Genomic DNA, 19,790 nt, shown 5'->3' with positions numbered 1-19,790 from the left:
ATCACCAAGCGATGAAAGCTGTTGCTAATGAATATACCACCTGCATCGCTCCTGTTGCTCCGGTATGCTTCCAGAGAAATATACTGGAACAGACATGTTGTAGGCACCTGTGTTGTTGCTATTGTTGTTATGTGGTGTTGTGTCACTCCCTCTCAGTCCGTGTCAATAGAGTCGTGTCTGCAGGCCTGCACCGCATACGGCGTGACCTCAGTGCATTTCTGAAGTGCATGTCACAACTCTGCTACTGCGCTCTGGGCACACACTCTGATCCTTCACTCAGCCACACAGCCGGAGAGGCCACACTGTATCCCCTCGGAGAGAGAGGGAGTGAGTGAGAGAGAGAGAAAGAGAGGGGGGGGGATAAGAGCAGGATGAAATAAGGCAGCTCATGTGCTGTGTAAACATCTGTGTTTTACCTGTCATTCCCCCTGAGAGCTGTCTCATTACTTTTATCTCTGCTCTCAGCATTCAGCATGAAACTTGATCCTGTCCTTCCTCCTGCTGTACATGCATACCATTTTGTCAAACAAGCTCGACATTCTTCAGAGGATGAGGCGAGGAGCTTTTGTTAAACATGGCACTCAGTGATGCAGTGGGCTGCACTTTAAAGCGGGGTGGAATATTTGGCACAGATAGCAGAGGCATGTGGTTGAAGCATGCCGTAGGTGTGAACATTCACAGTGGCTCGTGTCTTCTTCGCTGCTGTTGTTTACATGCTCATTAGCAAGCCTTGGCTTTCATCAGGCTCTTGTCCAGGAATCACGTTGTTTCAGTGTGTAGGTTCCTGACCAAGGTCTGTACGGCGCTTTACAATTCCTCCACAACAGACATGAAAGATAAAAACAAAACCGATTGAGGGGGAAAAAGTGTCTTTTTGTGTCTGCTCCATCTCTGTAGAAGCTAGTGGGTGGTCTGCCGCTGGCCTTTATGGAGGACCGCTTCCTAATTTGTCTGAGCACGTTTTGCAGAACAATTGCCCTGAAACTGCAGTGCCTAAACAGAGTGCATACATTACTCACAGCCAGAAAGGCTGTTGTTCGTGTTGTTGTGCTTTTAAAGAGGTTGTTAAATACGGATCAGCTGTTGAGGGCACTTTTGCCCTTCTCCCTGTCACTCTCTCTCCGTCTCTCTCCATCCCCCCTTCCTGTAAGAGTGGGTTGTGCCTTCAGGGGCCACATCACTTACCTGCTGACATACAGGACATGATTGATGAGTGGCCTCGGGCACTGAGTCGACTTTGTCAGCTGCTCATAATTTATACATCTTATCTCTGTCAGGAAAAAAAAGCAGTGTGGCATATGAAAATGAAAACACGGGTCTTGTTTAGGCTTCCAGTAGCAGGGAAGAAAACCTGATGGCTATCTCATCAGGACTGGAGTAGCCGTGACCCTGACTTCCTCTGGCTTTTCTCTGCTTGACTTTGCTGTCCACCATGGACAGGCTCCAGATGTTGTGCTAAAAGTTAGGTCTTCTAAAAAAAAAAAGTGGAGTTACAATATAATTATGCTTATTGGTGGCACAATTTATTTTCGTAGGTTCTCCATTTTGTGTCAGCTTGTTTCAGCGGAGAATATCTAGGACTTCCAGCTCTTGGCACGCTTGATGAGCAGTGAAATAGATAATTATTCACAGAATATTATTGCAGCTGATTTAGAGTACGACTTGATTAATTTGGCTAGGGTAAGTATATAAGAGCATGTGTTCAAGGTTAATATTAGACAAGAGTGCCTAACTAGGACTAATGTTCATCATGATGAATGAGCTCAGGTTTTTAATTTCCATTTTGAGCTGAACATCTATCATACATGTCAGGTCAGTCATGTGTAGCTGTGCTTTTTTTTTATCTATGATGTCAGATAAGAGAATGTGAAAAGTGTAAAATATGACATTATGATTTAACTAATATAAAAACCTGCAGTGTGTATTTTAATAAAGGGCAAGATGATTTCCTTTCCCCAAACATTACCAGACTGCTTTCATCAGATTGGGTTTTAAAATAACACTGTTAATTATAACAAAAATATTACCAAGAAATTATGAGATTTTGTAGTTCATTAGAAGTTGCACTTAGACATAACCCTTAAATGCATGTGTGCAAATCTAAAACAAATCTAAAACAAATTCTTTTACAAGCTTCATGACTCATGCAAAACTGTGAAAATGTTATTAATAACCAAGTAATAAATTCTGTTTTTGTTATATTGTAATATATTCTTTGTTACTTAAATATTGCAGATTGGCCCATAAATACTCACCGACAGATCATTTGTCATGCACTAGCCCATATCAAACACATAGTGAGATGCACAATTTGTTATAGACTCATTATTTTTGTCAATCGCTTTTTTTTCACAGTTTTTGGAGTTCCTGTATTGGTAAATTATTCAAAGCATAAAGGCTGAACAATATACAGAGGTAGGCATCTATCTGAAAAAAAATAAATGGATGAGGTAGAGGCTGGAAATGAGGTCACTAGTGATTCAAGATATGTTCTTATGATTTAAGTAAACAGAAAAAAGTTAAATGTTGTCTAGCAATAAAGTAAATTATCTAAATAATCATTTAAATGAATGAACTATGATTGCAAATGGCTGCTTTGTTGTTGTTGTTTTTTCTATAAACTGGATGACTTTTCTCATTACGGTTACTGACCATTTTCCTGGAGCTAAATTTGAAAAGAGAGTTTAAAACACATGCTTCTCTTTCTATTGTGCTTACTACATTGTGTTCTTCAGTATTAAACCCCAGTGTATTTTTAAAGAACAACCATGTTTAGTTAGCACAGCCCAGATAACAAAACAGCTCTGATTCCATAACCCCTTCCTGCTATTGATCTGTACTCACAGATAAAAGAGCTATGCTAAAATCATGCATTTTTCATTGCACCATCAATGGTTCAGTTGCAGCCTTTGCAATTGGCACTAAGGATTGCTTAAAGCTATACTTATGAATGCTGTCTGGTTTTGCTCTATTGATTGCATGGTTTTGTATCTTGGATATTGGAGACACCAGTCCCCTGACAGCGTTTTGCTTTGCTTTGATCAGAATGTTGGCTTTGAGCGATGGTGAAGAATGAAGTAAATGAGCCTCTTCATGTAGTGAGAGATACAGTACTTTATTGTGTCTCCTACTGAACATCATAACTACATCAGAGTATGTTTTCCTGTTGGAAAGAAAATTACCATTATGAACTGAGCACCCTGTTAATGTGATTGTGTTCAGCATTAATACTTAATACATTAATACAAAACAACACATTAATAAATATCTATGGGAAACATACGTATATTATGTAAGTACAGTGGATATAAAAAGTCTACACACCCCTGTTAAAATGGCAGGTTTTTACTGTGTAAAAAAAAATTTAAGCCAAGATAAATCATGTCAGAACTTTTCCCACCCTCAATGTGAAATTACAGCATATACACTTGTGGTCACACGTTAACCTATGCCTTGCAGAATCTGCAAAATGTTAATAATTTGAAAAAAAAAATAAGAGGGATCATAAAAATTGCATTTTGTTTTTTATTTAGTTCTGCACTGAATAAGCTATTTCATATAACAGACGTTTACATATAGTCCACAAGACAAAATTATAACTGAATTTACACAAATGAACCAGTTCAAAAGTTTACATACGCTTGATACTTAAAACTGTGTATTGTACCTGGTTGATCATTGACTGTTTTTATGTTTTGCGATAGTTCTTCATGAGTCCCTTGTTTGTCCCTACTGTTCTTCAGAAAAATCCTCCAGGTCATGCTCATTCTTTGCTTTTCAAGCATCTGTATATTTGACCCCTTTCCAACAGTGGCTATATGATGTTGAGATCCATCTTCTCACACTTAGGACAAGGGCCTCATCCACAACTATTACAAAAGGTGCAAACATTCACTGATGCTCAAGAAGGCAACACACCACATTAAGAGCCGGCGGGCTCATTTTAAACAAGATAATCAGTGTGTGAATTGTTATTATTTTGTTTATTAAAGATCTTATTTTTTAATCTGGTATTGCCGTTCAGAAGCTACATAAGACATTTACATGTTTCCCAGAAAACAAAATAATAACAATGATAATACACTGATCATCCTGTCCAAAATGTTTCACCAGCTGTTTCTGTAAGATATTTCGACATCTTCTTGGTTTCATTTGACTGCTGAAGCCATGGTTCACAAAGAGCTGACCAAGCCTGAACAGGGTCTCAGTTTCGAAAGAAATCGATCAGGAGAGGGGTACAAAAAAATTTCCAAAACATTAGATGTACCATAGAACACTATAAAGGCCATCATCAACAAATAGAGAAAATGGAGCACCACAGTGACATTACCAAGAGCAGGACATCCCTCCAAAATATATAAAAGTACAAGACAAAAACATACCAGGGAGGCTGCCAACAGTCCAACGGCAACATTAAAGGAGCTGCAGGAATATCTGACAAGTACTGATTACTCTCTGCATGTAATCTGCAATAATCTCTCGTATTCTTCACATGTCTGGGCTATGGAGTAGGTTGGCTAGACGGAAGCCCTTTCTCACAAAAAAACATCCAAGCCCAACTAAATCACCCTAAAACATGTGGCAAGGTGTGTTATGGTCTGATGAGACCAATTCCAAAAGGTATAATAATTCCATAATTCCAAAAGTTATGTTTGGTGCAAAAAAAAGAAAAAAAAAAAAAGAAAAGCACATCAACAAAAAGAACACTATACCCACGGTGAAGCATGATGGTGGAGGCATCATGCTTTAGAGCTGCTTTTCTTCAGCAAGAACTGCAGGTTTTATCATGGTGGAGGGAATCATGAATAACTGCAAATACCAGCTGATTTTAGTGCAAAACATTCAGGTGTCTGCTAGTCAACTGAAGATGAAAGAATTTCACCTTTCAGTGTGATAATGACCCAAAGCAGACATCCAAATCAACAAAGGAATGGCTTAACCAAAAGAAGATCAATATTTTTGAAAGACCTAGCCAGTGCCCAGACCTGTGGGGTAAAGATCTGTGGGGTGACCTGAAGCGGGCTGTGCACAGGAGATGCCCTTACAATCTGACAGATCTAGAATGTTTTTGCAAGAAAAAGTGAGAAAATATTGCCAAGTCAACATGTGCCATGCTAATACACTCTTACTCAATAAGACAGAGTAGTGTAATAAAATCAAAAGGTGCTTCAACAAAGTATTAGTTTAGAGGTGTGCACACTAGGTAATAAGTAAATGTTTCTTATTTTTCCTTTTTTCCCTAAAAAATTTTCTGAATGTTTTTTACATTATTAGTATACTTTGCAATTGCACAAGGTGGAAAAAGATCTGACATGATAAAAGTTTGAAATGTGACATACCCTCAAGCCTTTTTTGGTTAATCCTCCTTAACTATGTGGTTGAATTTGCTTTGAGACATTGTTCATTTCAATAACAAGAAATCACCTGATTTAGACACATACTGACCATCATGTTTTAGCTAGAGGACTGTACATATTATTTGCCAGAAGAAAACTATTCCTTATTACCAAGTCTAATCACCAAGGCTAATCACCATTTTGATGCATGGGTATTTGTATGCAAAGAGGTGATAGACATGTGAAACAACACAGAGCAGTGGTGAATTTCTCAGTTGCCTGAATTCTTATTATTCTAAACTCTTATTCTGGAAAAAAAAAATTAGAAAAGGCTTTAGCTAGCTTTAGCAAGAGAGAGAGATAGAGAGAGAGAGAGAGAGAGAGAGAGAGAGAGAGAGAAAATACATGAAAATATTTGAGGTAGGCTGGCACTGTGACTGTTTTGTGACATGCCCAAAAATTGTTAGAAAGATGTTCACTCTTTTAATATTTTTGAAATGTATGTGGATTTCTTGGAGGGAAAAAAGGTGTGGCTGTTTGACTGCTAGTGCAGCATATCTGTCAGAGCTCGTTGTTCCATATAGGCTTTCTCTCATGTCCAGAGGACGAACTTAAGAATAGGTCCCCACAGGAAATAATTCCAGAAGTGATGTTGTGGTGATGGTGGTTGCTGCTGTTGTCAGGTGTTAAATAACACTTTGGACCAAGGACAGCCAAATGACAGAGTCCTCTCTGGGAGAATCTAAAAAGAGGAAAAATATAGTGCACAGCGGCAGGAAGGACTCCTCAAAGAGGTGACCATCAACACAGCACCGAAATGTTTGGCAGCACTGTGCTGCCATGGTATAATTGGAGCGAAAACATATATGGGTGCAAATAACCCCCTGTCAGTGACATTAAAAGGAGTACAGTTGATGGCTGAAAGAGGGAAAGAGACAGAGAGAGCAGGGGAAAAGTGGAGGCTAAGTAAAAGGCAGATGAAATGGAAACATGCTGGCTGTGGGTGGGTGGGGAGGAGGGGGGGCAGGGGGGAGCGGGAGAACACATGAAAATATTTCAGATAATTCTTAGCTGTTTGGCCATGTTGGGAAACCACAAATGTTTACTTGCTTTGTCGTTCAGTGGCACTGTGACTGTTTTGTGACATGTTTTGAATGTACGCGAGTTACAATAGAGAAAAGGTAACATTAAAGATGACATCAGCTATGAAAGTGGGCGTTGTGTGCGCTTAATGCACAGACACAGTATCAGCGATCAAAGCATTCCCTATCATTATCACCAGATAGCCCCTGTTTTCATCTTTCAGTGACCAAGAAACAGCCTAGAGAGGAATGTAGGATGCCACGATCTTGAGGGAAATGCTGCAGCTGCACTGCAACAGATGGATTAAAAACGGAACATCACGCTTTACTATACTAGTGTTTTGAATAATTTTTCTCACAGTGTCTTAAGGTTACATTTCTAAGAGAATAAACATTGTTTACTTGTTTTGTTAGGGAAAGAAAAACACACATAGCTCATGTGAAGCTCTCGATGATGTGAGTGTGGTGCTCCCAGGCCGAGGGAGGGCTCCCTGCTGCGCCATTTACCACTGCCTCAGCCTCTATTTGTTTAGCTGCAAAATCACTCTTAAAAAGCAAGGCAGGATTTGGCATGCCCCTGTGAGGAGAAACTTTTGGCTGTGATGATGCCCGGGGGGGTGGGGGGTTGCTGGGTATTATCTGGCTCTCACTCAGTTTCTCACACATCTCCGAGCGGTGTTACTGACAAATGCACTGCTTATGCTGTGTACATTTGAAGACTAGCCCTGACCTCCTCCTCTCAGCTGAATGTGTCAGAATGGTAATGCTTGCAGAGTGATGGGGGGTTAAATAAAGTTTTCATAAGCTGTCAGTTAGCATTTATTTATTAATTTACGAAACATTTTGCTACTTTTCCTCAATTATAATCCTGAACAGAGCTTGTCTTGTTTTTCAAGGCAGCTGGGCGGACGGTCATTGTCTGAGCTCAGATTGCTGCTTTAGCTCACTGGTCGCTCTCATTAATCATCCCTTCAGACTATTTATAACGTCAGAGCCACCGCGCCATTGGCTTTTATCATGGTGGCACCCAGTTTGGTGGCGGGAGGAAGCCTAATTATTAACTGTTAAAATGACAGTCGGTGCTGTTCCGTCAGCCAGCAGACTGACAGGCAGACTGAGAGAAAGGCCGCGAAACAGCACTGAGCCACCTGACCCATTTTTCCTCCCCCTCTCAGGATCCCAGCAAACCACGTCCTGTTTTTGTGTTCCTCCACAGTCTACTGTCTCACGAGCAGACGTGCCGCTGTGCTCTGAGGTAGATGATAGATGGCGTTATGTTTCATTTGAGCCTGATGGCATTAGGAGCTGGTTTCTCGGTTTGTTGTTGACAGGTAAAAGTAAGAATGAGTTGGTTCAGATATGTAAATGGATCATGCCTCAAAATAGACGCATGCATGCTTGTAATTAGCACTTGATCTGTCTGACAGTTGTAATTTTACACTAGACAGTCTCAGATTGTATTGTCGCCTCTCAAGCTGCCAATGGTGTCAAAATAAATTCACAACATCATTTAGAACACAGCCTACCTGTCAATCAGACCTTAGCTTGACTTATCAAACGCCGACATATTTGCATCTCAGGTTAATCTAATGTTTTAGAAGTGGGGTATGAATTATTGCAGCGTCCTGATAACCTTGAGACAGAAACTGGACTGCTGCGGGGAGGACTGCCGGGAAACATGAGCAGAATCTCCCCTGTGCAGAATGACATTCTTTGTTATTTGTCTTCTGACACCATGGCAGACAGCTATCAGGAAGAAAGAGAACTCACTGTGAGCTGGGACGAAAAAAAAATGAGAGTCAGACTTTTTTTCCCCCCCTCCCTCCTCTCTAAGCTTGAGATCCCCAAATAATGAAAGGGATCAAGTTTCTGTCACTGTCACAGTACAAACATAAACTTTTCTGGCACCTAATAAATAGGCAGCGTGGCATTGTTTTCAGAGCCAGACAGGTGTGTCTGGTACACTACTGATGGCTTCTATTATTCTGCTGGGGAAGCGTGTTTGCTTTCTTGTCATATATTGTCACACATCTCTCTCGTGAGAGGAGAGCGGCTTGAAAGATGGCCAACAGTAATTATACACATGCATCCCATCTCTGCCTTGTGTTTTGTTCCTCTTTTGCTAGCAGCCAAACTGTTAGCTCACACCCTTATGGCACGAGCTCAAGAGCACAGTGATCACATGTTCACTCGTTAAGCAGCATGTTGATTGCGAGCTTGTTTACAGCCTCAATGGCAAAGAGGAGGCATGGAGGAGCTGAGGGCAGCAGTTACTCATCACCACAGCGCAGTTAAAAGCCCTGATCCTGGTGCAGGCGATGACATTATTTGCACCTGAATAGCAGGTACATCAACATCTCCTTGTAAGCGTCTGAAAAGAGAGACAGTGGAGCGCTTTGTTCTCCGCACAGCCCACTTGGGGCTTTGACAGCCTGCTGATAGATATTATCATTCTTAATGTCAGTAAATAGTGCCATGGTAAAGATCTGCTTCCTTTCAATACCACAGGCCTCATTTATCTCTCGCTAGCTCCGGCGCATCTCAAAAAGCTAGCCGGAAGTGAGAGACGATTTCAGAATGAGGGAATTTTCCTATTCTGTTGTGCGTGAAAACAAGTATCAGTACCATTTCCTTTTAGAATAACAAAAGTTCTCTGACATTTTGTTCCATTTAATCTCGAGTTCTGTGTTTAATTTGAGGAATAATCAACAGCTCTGGAAGCACACAGCTACCATTCACAACCAACTCTATTTATTTTATATCATTGCCTGTACATTCTAAATATCTTATGCCAAATATCTCATTCCAGATATCCTTTGTTGAAGATGTGATAATTTCCTCTGCACTCTTTTCTAATCTTTTCTGTTATTAACCCTTCTATGTATACAGTGCCTTGTATATGGATAACTCCCGAACGTTTCCCCATTTTGTAGTGTTACAACATGAAACTGAAATGGACTTGATTGTGACTACATGTGTGGATGAAGTGGGGGAAAATTAATATAGCTTGCAAAATTATTTACATATAAAAATGTAAAAGTTGTGATTGCATAAGTATTAACCTGCATTGAAACCTCTAAATTAGTTCTGGTGCAATTCAGCAACAGCAACTAGTGCCATCAGAAGTCATGTAATTGTTTGAATGAGTCCACCTGTGTGCAAATAAATTGTCATGTGATCTCAATTTAAATATACCTGCTTCTGAAAGACTCCAGAGTTTGACAGAGAACGTACCTAAACAATCAGCATAATAAAAACCAAGGCACTACCAAAACAAATTCTGGACAAAGTTTTGAAAACGTATCGAGTGAGCAGGTAAGAAGGCATTAGTCATAGAACCAACAAAGAGGCCAAGGGTAATGCTCAACATAATGCTACCACCACCATGCTTCACTTATGCAAGGCACTGTACAAACATCTCTGTTATTCTCTAAATACAATTTTTAATCTGCAGTGACTTTTTGCTCATTTCAACATTGCTCATTTTTTCTTTTCTTCACAACATATTTATGAAAGAGCATTGTTATATAAGCTGACAGCCAAGTACACCACCTAAACTTGCTGACTCTGCTGAAGGAATTTTTTCTGTACTTGGCTTGACAACAGGTCATCCTGCTGTAGTTATTTTGTTTGTTTGTAAGTCCAGCCTTTTTTGTTTGTTCATAAGGATGATTAAGAATGCTCACAGACTTGGTCATTGTTCCACTGTGGTCAGACTGAACAATAAACTGGGCTCTGCTTCTTTTTAAAGTTCTTAGTTCTGTCTCCACAGTGACAGATTTGGATGTAAACCATACTTTGGGACTTTTTCCTGTGGTTTGAGTTGTCCTAGTCTCATAAGCCAGACTTCTAGTATTTGCTAGAAAGTCTGGTACATTTTATCAGTAAATGTGGCTAAGAATGGCTTACTTTAATAGAAAAGGGACATTTGACTGATATCATAACTGACCAATCACTGACCTTTTCCTGTAGCCTATTGGTAAACTCACAAGATGATCTTGCTCATCACTACCTGCTTTAAACAAAACTTGTTAACTTTTATGGATTTGAGGGATAACTAAAGATTATTTTGTTGCAATCACTAAATCCCAAAATCACTAAAACTCTGCTGCAACAAATTAAGATTTCGAAATATATGGCCCAAAAATTATACAATAAGTATCAGACCCTCCACAGTTTTTGGAGGCTGAGACTAGAGTTGTCCTGATTCTATTTGTCCCATTTCTAAGATTGGTTGAGCGTTCCATTTTGTAGGCTTGTAGTTTTGAGAGGAGCTATGTTGGAGTGTCTACAGAGGAACTGGAATTGCTGATTTATTGTTATGCCTATTATGAACCCTGCAGATGACACCATGAATCAACTGTGTTGATGCATAAGCCAGCATAGTTTTCTAACGTTCTTAATTTTTGATCAGTAATCACAAAGTGCACTGCCCTCTCAGCCTCTGGGGAACCTGAGGGCTACTGATTAAGCTGTTTCATAATCAGAATCTTCTGCAACCTCCAATAAAGAACCCTAGAACAGGTGAGGATGATTTTCAGCAGTGCCGGTTTCACTCTCTTGACAGTGAATTTACATTTGCCATTGAATGCAAGGCTGCATTTTCAAACTTCTGGAGAACTTTCCAAACCCTAGAATGTTGTCTGCATGCCTCCTGTGTCTGCAATGATCTGGGAAATCCTCAGCTGAAAGTGTTCTGGAGCTGAAGAAAATCCAAAAGGAAGATGCCTCAAGCACACCTGTTGAAAAGTGTAATGAAGGTTGTCAGAGGCACTGACTCCTCACGTATAGTATCTGCCAAAATCCTGATGTCATGTCTAATTTGTGAAACACTGCTGTAGCTTCTAGTTGTGCCAGAGTGTCATCCACCACCGGTAGTACATGTTTTTTATGCTGTTATTGACTGTTGTAAGATCTACGCATATTCTGATTTTACCATTAGGTTTGGGACGGCAGCCATTTTCCATCTGTGCCATTACTTTGTCAAGAAGTGCTAATTGGTCATGATGGGGAAGAGAGAGGGTGTATGACAGCATGTCTATGGGCTAAATTGCCTTTCAGTTTGTGGAGTTTTTATTGTCTGAATATGCGGATGATGGGATGATGTCAAAGTCCATATAGTAAAGTCTGTCCACTTGATGGCTTTCTTGGCAATGCTCCCGAGCAGTTAGTTCCAGTCCTAAAATCACGCTGTTCTCTACTTAAATGATGAGAAACCCAATCCAAAATGGATTAATAAGATGATGTTTCCCATTTGAAATCACTGTTCAAATTTGACACAAACGGTGTAAAGTGTGGTCTTTGTCTCCACTAACACCAAAAAAAGAAAGATTTTTTTTTTCAGTTTACTCTGGCTACTGCGCATGAATGTTTCTGATTAACAAACTTGGTAAAGACTTGGCAATGTCATCCTTATTTATGGCTGCTTCTATGCAGACAGTTATTGTCAGTCCATATTGTTAGTCCTAAATGTGGGCTATACGGCCAGTAGGAAGACATTTTGGATTTGCCCTTTAGCTCCCTGAAGTTATTTTATTAGTTTGAGTATTGTATTTAGATAAACTGTATGTTATGAAATAGGGAGCTCATATGTAGCCCCTCTGTTTTATAGATTTGTCCATGTAGCTAATCCACAATACACTCCTCCATATGTGATCATTGATCACAAGTTAGTAGGTTAGTTATGAAATTTGACAGCAGTGCCTTATATCTGTGCATGTGTAAGAAATCTGATAGATCTGTATTTTTTCTCATAGAGTCAAGACTAGTTCTTTAATTTTACTGCTGTTTGCTACTTGAACTTATTTGAACTGACCTACACACAAAGTGCTGAGGACATTTCTCACATCTCTAGTAACATTGAGCGTGCATTATTTGGCATGCTGTTTGTATTTTCCACACTGACCTTTCTGGATTGTGATGCTTTCCTTCGTTTGGATCATTCCTGTTTTTGATATTGCATGTACCTTTGCTTTTTTTGTTTTGTTTCAGCATCTGCGATTGCTGTGTGTCTTTGCCTTTTCTTTTTGTTGGGTCCATGTTTTCATTTTTGCCAGTGTCAGTTCGGGAGACTCTTTATCATCTCCTCCAGAAGGATGCTATATTTGCATTGCTGCTCAATCACTATGTATGTCTGTAATAAAGCTTACATCCATCTCACCAGACTTTTGATACCAGCTACTGAAAATCACTCACATAAATCATGTATGAAATACTCATTGAAGGCGTTCCTAACATCACCATGACTTATGAACAGCTGTTAAGAGCAACATTAACTGCTGCTAAGAGAGCATGTCTGTGCTTTTAACCCTAACTTGTAAGGGAGCTAGATGACTTTGGGATCCCTCACCACTGGCTCTGAAGACATTTTGAAACTATATCTCATGCCCTGCATTCATATTACTGGTTCATCAAAATTACAACTGCCTGAAGAAAATCTGTTTTCTGTTTATCAAGTTAGCAGACTGGGGTCATCTTTCCATATATAGGAAAACAGTAGATGCCATGTAAGCTGCTGTTAGCTGCTGGAAACTTGGCAAAGCATTGGGGTGTCACTAAATGTATGAATCCTTGAATCTGATTGGTAAGAAGGTGTGCTTTATTTTTGTGTAACAGCACAGCTCGGACAGTAGTTCTGGCTGTAATGTGAACTATTGGTGTATATAAATGCATCATTTCTAATACGTTATTGTTTCTGTAGTAACAGCTCATAAACAAAAACTTGTATTGTGGACATGCCACGTAATCTAAGTCTAATAATAAACATGTTTCACCAAAAAAAAAAAAAAAAAAAAAAAGTTGTTTAGAAATAAGCATGTAATCATTTATGCGGTGAAGTTTTTTATTAGGAAACATTCATTTAGCATTTATAGAAGGAGTCTCGGGTGTTCGCGTTTTGTAACAGACATGGTGCCCTGCAAATGTTTATCATTGCTATAAGTGATATTAATTCCAGCTATAAACCGTTAGAATTTCACACCACCTCGACGTAGACTATTTTCATATAACTGAACTGACGTCTGTCGTGTATTATTCCTTACTTAACTAACATAAGCTAACATAATAAACTTCACACATACAATCAAATATTAACAATCAATAAGAACACAGAGCAAGCCAAGAACTAGCTTGGAGTTTAAATGGTTTTACTTCCCAAGTCTGTTATAAAATAAAAGCATAGTCAGAGCTTTCATTTGGGTAAAGTCAGTCCTTGCTCTCTTGTTTTTGGATGTCTGCGGTTTTTACTTGCAAATGCTGCCACAGGGTGATGATTTTTTGTTTGTTTTTTGGAGAAAAGCTAAACTGCTCTAAGTTTAGTGAGTTCAGCTTGTAAAGTCATCCTCTTTGAAGATGGTGGTGCTGTTGGCATGTCGAGCTTAGCCTAGTGAGGTACCTATGCATCCTTCACTGGCATGTCTCCATTTATATAAATCTAAGTTATTACCCATCAAAAGCCATGCTGGTTACCCTTCACTACACCACACCCAGCTACTATTCACAATCAGCTCTTCTTTGATTCTAGTTTCTTGCCTGTACATTGTGTTTATCTATTATCTCTATGACCGTGAGCTCCCTCTAGTGATGTGTAAAATTTTCACTACTTTAAGCTGCCACAGAGCCCATCTGTCTAGATGATGAGGTCGAATACTGATCAAGAACATGCAAATTGTTAGAGGCTTGGGCCGAATACCAGTCAGTCACAGGGGAGATGTGTTGTGGAGAGGCTGTGTTTGTGTCTTTAGCAGACTCTCCCTCTACACAATTAATTGTTTATTAGTCAGTGAGCAGTGCTGAGAGCGTGGGGACGGGCTGGTAATTGAAAAGCATGTGGCTCTGTCAGCAGGTGATGGCAGACAGATACACCTGACTGTGCACAATGTGGTACAAGACAGAAACTAAGGATGCTACCTGTAATCATGAGATATCAGCTAAAATAATTGCTGTATCCAACATAATTTTCACTCATGGCTCCTGTATAGTCTATCTCCTGTCTCTCTTCTCCTCTCACTTGTCAGACTCATGCTCTCCCCCGCTCCTTCCTCTCTCTTGTGCTTTTCTCTCTGCATTAAGTCAACAGCATGGTTCATATCCTGTGTGGGGATGATAGATATGTCATATCTGTGAGAAACGTGCTTGTCTGATGCAGGCACAGGAGCTTCCTTTCTTTCCGATCAGACATTACACACGACTCTTCTCCTTGCTCTTGCCTGATTGGCACATAGGCATTATCAAAGAAGGAATCTTTCACATGCAATTATGGCAGAAAATAAAGGTGATGAAGTGTACTGTAGAGAGGAGGCCAGTGGATCAAAGGACCCTTGTGAGCTCTGATTAGAGTAAGAAAGCCCTGCTCATCCCTGGGAATTCCACAGGGCCATCCAGGACACTCACAGACAAGATAATGGATGTGGCGAGTGACAGAGACTGATTATGAAAGCATCTCATCTGACCCAGCCAGATTGAGCTGCCTCTGTAAGGCTGGGACAGTCATGGCCTTATTAACCATTAAAGACCTATTGTGCCATTGTGCTTGGATGCTGGTTTAATCTGCAGACAATTGTTTACTCGAGTAATTTGGCAGCACACTGCACACTTGAGAGACATCTGATGTCTTTTGTTTATTAATAATATGATGAATTAAAGTAATTTTGAGAACTTTATTCTGTTATTGTATTGGCCCAAAAAGTTATCTATGGGTATTTACTTCCATAAGGAGATCTATTTCACTTACAAAAGCCACAGGTTTTATTTCACACAAACAAAAAAGCTCAGTTATTTGCATAACCCAGATGCTTGGTCATTTTGCTGGGTGGTTTCATGTTATGTCTGCATTTAGGTAGTTAGCACAACAAAACAGCTGGATTGGCACTAGAACCTGTTATTTAATAAACACAAAGAATTCTCAAGTCACAGGCAAGGGGCAAGTCACAGGCAAGTTTAGAAAATCCATTAGTAACATTTCTTACTGGATTAAACATGTGGAAATTGGTCCCAATAAATACTGTATGTGTGGCAGCCTGAGAAAACTCATCAGATGTTGTAATGGCTAAATTCTGGAAAAGTTTCTGTAACATTCATTGAAACCTTAATTAAAAAAAAAAAACCTCAATATATTTCATCAGAATGTTGTGAGAATGTTTTTATTTACTTTTTAATCTTGCCTAAGCTATCTTTTTGCAAAACTCATGTTGGGTAAGCAACCAGTTTAACAAACATGGCACTAAATGCAGTCAGTCTGCATGAAGATGTCTAAAACCTTGTTAGCTAAGTGTAGTGAATGCCAGGCTTTCATCAAGTTGTTGGATATTTATGTGCCTTAGCAAAATGGATATAAGCCTAATCAGTGCAGTTTGTAATCAGATACCGAGTGTCAAAATGACCATTATGTTCCTGCACTTTTGCAGGAAACCAGACTTTAAAGTGCTGTAACGTATGGTTGAACATACAAAACAGAAAAGATATTTCAGAACAGGAACACCTATAGTTTTCAGCACTATATATAGTAGAAGATGTCAAAACTTCACTATGTGCCAGGCCACTACATATGGCTAACATTAAGTTACATACAAAAATGACCAGCTGACATTACCCAAAATAAAAATTACAGGGAGGGAAAGCTTAGCCAACAGGATCTGCAAGCAAAAGTAGCTATTTTACAGAAAAATAAAAGCAAACATCCTAATCTAACTTAATAAAAATGGTCAGTAATGGTCAGTAATTTTAGCATATCTGTTACAGGCTGAACATCCCAGAAATAATGCTAAAAAAAATAATCTGACAAAGCAGTGTGTGCTGAAATTAATCCAATATATTTACTCAGCATGGGGTACCCAGCAATGACTCAAAATGGGTTACATTTAACCCAGTTTTTTAGAGTGCGGGATCAGATAATGTAAGTGATGTGAGGCTGTGTGTAGAAACCACTGTGTGACTGTGGAGTTACTGGCGGAACTGCCTCTGACAGCTGTCGCCCTCAGCCTGGCTGCTGAGGATGGAAAACCTCTCTGCACTCCTCCAGGGTGTCAGCTGATGGCTGTTCAGACAGCACAAAGCTGAGATCGATTGCCCAGTGCTGTCACTGAGACCGTTCAGCACTGAGGTGCCGCTCCTCTCAAGGTCACCAAGGGAACCTGTGAGGAATGATCCTAAACCTCAACCTGAATGGGCTTCTTCTGTCAAATCATCACCGTTCCTCTTCTGGGTTGTCGGTGACATTGTATTCACTCCCGGTTTTTGGCACAGTCTGACACAATTTGCAGTAAGTGGCAAGGCAGTTTGGACTGTGTTCCCGTTGACAAACAGGAGGGCAGAGGACATTCATAAGTAGGCTTCTCATTATGGTCGTCAGTGGGAGATGACAACACGCTGTCGGGCATGATCACTCTCATCTTAACTCCTGACAGCTTTAATAAAAACAATTTACACTCCTCTCTTCCGCATATCAAAGGTGAAAGAATTTTGATTGACATTGCAAAGAGCGTCCTGACGTTCAGGAAGAAAGGACAACAAGAGACGATGCTAATTTGATGCCTGCAATACAAAAGTGGTGTTGAATTGATCCAAATCACATCCTTGTCAAGCACCGCAAGGAAATTGAGCGTTTTTCATCATAACAAGTTAGTCATCGAAGCAATTCTCAGTTCGATTGTCAACTAGCTGGCATTTTATAGGAATACAAGCTTGCAAATAAAAAAAAGAACTTTCCAGAAAGTGTTATTTTTGGGGAGGCTGAACTGGGAGTGAAAGCGCAGCATTCCAGCCATTGCAGGGCGTCAGGAGATGTGCTTAATTGGAAATGATTAGAGCTTAGAAGCCGATTCTCCTTATTCAGTGAAAGTGAGAGAGAGAGAGCACAAATGTGCTGTGTAATCCTTTGTGACATTGCACTTTCATCTGCATGAGGAGAGCAGAAATGAGCGATTTGCAGGCCAGCCCTCTGCAAACTCCACAAGCCCTGATCCTCAAGTCGGCTGGAAAGAATTCAGAGCTTTTTGGTGGATATGATTCTGATGAGGATCAGAGCTTTTCTCAAGTAAGTTGTCAGCTTCCTCCCTTTTAAGTGTTTAAGTGAAATATAGCATTCCAAGTATGACGATAAATGTAAAATGTAATAATATACATGAATCCTTCCTCTTTGTGTAATTTATCCTGGTTATGATTCTCTTTAATGTTCTATAGGAGTGAAGCGATGTTTCACTCCTGTGTGTGCCTTTTTGCCACAACATCATCACATCTGTGCAGAATGTACTGCCTAGTCCATTAAAATTTGATTGGATCAGCAGAGAAGTTTTTCCCTAGCTGTCCAAGGTTGTGAGGTCTGTATGCCATGCCCCAAGCTACCCTGAGGAGGAACACAAACTCACATAATACACACACACACACACACACACACTCCTAAACAAACCCAGAGCATTCTCTCATGCTCCATATCATACACTGTCTTAAATCCCCACCCTCTCTTTCTATTTTTACAGAGGGTGTTGGTGTTGGGATGTGTGTGTGTGTGTGTGTCTGTGTGTGTGTGAGAGAGAGAGAGGAGCTGTGAGCAGCAGGTTAGTGCTCAGGGGGAGTTTGCTGGCCCCGCTGGCCCGTGTTTGAAGTGAGCCACAGGCCATGTGAGCAGGCCTGATCTGTGCTCAGGGAATCAGAAGAGCCCCTCTGCAGGCTCTAGGCCACTACCAGCGCAGCAATAGCAGCTGTGCAACAAAAAAAACCACGGGGAAAAAACGAGAACCAGTAATCTTAGATGTTCCTTCCTGATGGCTAGCCCCATGCAGGACATACTGACATCAAAGAGAGTAGATATATCTCAGGGAGTGCAATTCTATCTGATGGAAGGCAGAGGATTACTCTGTTGGCTTAACAAAACATTGCTGCACCTCTTCTGACTGACATTTATAGCATTTAAATGTCTAGTCATGAATGATTGTGATATCTAATCAGGAAAACATTTCCATTGTCATCAGTCAGACCACTGGCTAGCTTGTGTTTCTTTCAAATTCGGTTCTTTTGTTAAAACATTATGCATGCTGTCCATCTCTATTGTAAATCATGATCACAGTGAACCGAGGATAACCTTCCCAGATGCGGATTCACGAGAAAAATGACAAACAGGTGTCGTCCATCGTGAATAAGACATGTTTTGGTGAGCTGTCTGTGAGCTCTTCAGTTCTGTCGTGGATGTAAACTGTTGCTTATATCACAGAGCAGCAGGACTGTGCACTCAGGCAAAGAGAGAGAGATTGGATGAGAGGGCGAGCATGTCAGTGTGAGGTCTGGACTAGGGAAATGTTTGGGTCCAGATAAGCGTGTGCTTCACAAGAGACTCCAGATGCTTTTATATTACAAACTGTCATGTTGCAGTGGGACAGATAAAGTCCAGAGATGGGACTCGGGACTCTCCGCAGCCACACACAGACACAGCCTCACACAGCAGATAAAGGGTCTCGCTCCAGGTTTACTTTGTGTTATTTTAGAGGTGTGCTGTAGCGCGGGATATCAGATCCATACATGCTGTGTCAGCTCCTCCTGCATGTGGTGGCTGACCATAAAGGTGTATAGGCAGCTCTTTTTAGTGAAATACAGATGCTAAATAAATGTTTACGTTTGAAAATATTGCTCAGTGGGTTTTACTTTAATTCTATTTTGAAATATGTTTGTCCAAGCACAAATTTATGACCTTGGTATTATAAGTTTCTGTCTCACTTGGCAGAAATTAGTTCATGCTATGTTATTTGCATTCCGCTAAATATGTGTATGAAGTTTTGTTTGAAAAATATGAAGAATATTTGAAAAAAAAATCTACTTTGACCTTGCACTGAAGTGTGTAGCATTGTTACCTCACAGCTCCGTGGTCCCCAGTTCGATCCTGAGCTTGAGTTACTGTCTACGTGGAGTTTTGCGTGTTCTCCGTTTGTGTAGGTTTCCTCCTGGTTCTTTGGTTTCTTCCCACCTCCCAAAAACATGTAGGTGGATTGGCCACGCTAATTTGCCCCAAGGTGTGAATGAATGTGTGAATGTGTGTGTGCATTGTGCCCTGCGATGGACTGCCCCGCCACTGGAATGACAGTGGACTGCTCCTAGGATAGGTACCAGATCCATTGTAACCCTGACCAGCTAAAGCCTTTACTGAAGATGAATGAAATGAATAAAGTTTATGGATAACATGATGTTACTCTATGTAAAGTGTCATGTCTTGGTAGTGTCATGGCCTAATGGAGCACTGCTGAACTTACTAGGTAATTAAGGTTCTAACTACAGCATACTATGGGTTTATGGGTTACATAATGAATTAGCTGCCAGTCAAATGCGATTGAGCCTGATGTTTGAGTTCATGTATAGGTACTTTAGCTTTGTTCATCTGCACAAGAGA

At 40.3% G+C, this 19,790-nt stretch overlaps 1 protein-coding gene across 2 annotated transcripts in view; it reads left to right on the top strand.

The window, feature by feature from the left end:
- The window catches only part of lrmda (leucine rich melanocyte differentiation associated), a 229,505-nt gene that overhangs the window by 169,574 nt on the left and 40,141 nt on the right, over positions 1 to 19,790 (top strand). The window lies entirely within an intron of this gene.

Source organism: Pangasianodon hypophthalmus, chromosome 3, assembly GCF_027358585.1.
Source record: "Pangasianodon hypophthalmus isolate fPanHyp1 chromosome 3, fPanHyp1.pri, whole genome shotgun sequence".
Classification (NCBI taxonomy): Eukaryota; Metazoa; Chordata; class Actinopteri; order Siluriformes; family Pangasiidae; genus Pangasianodon; species Pangasianodon hypophthalmus.
The sequence above is the reverse complement of the archived record's forward strand: the minus strand, read 5'-3'. Positions and strand labels throughout refer to the sequence as shown.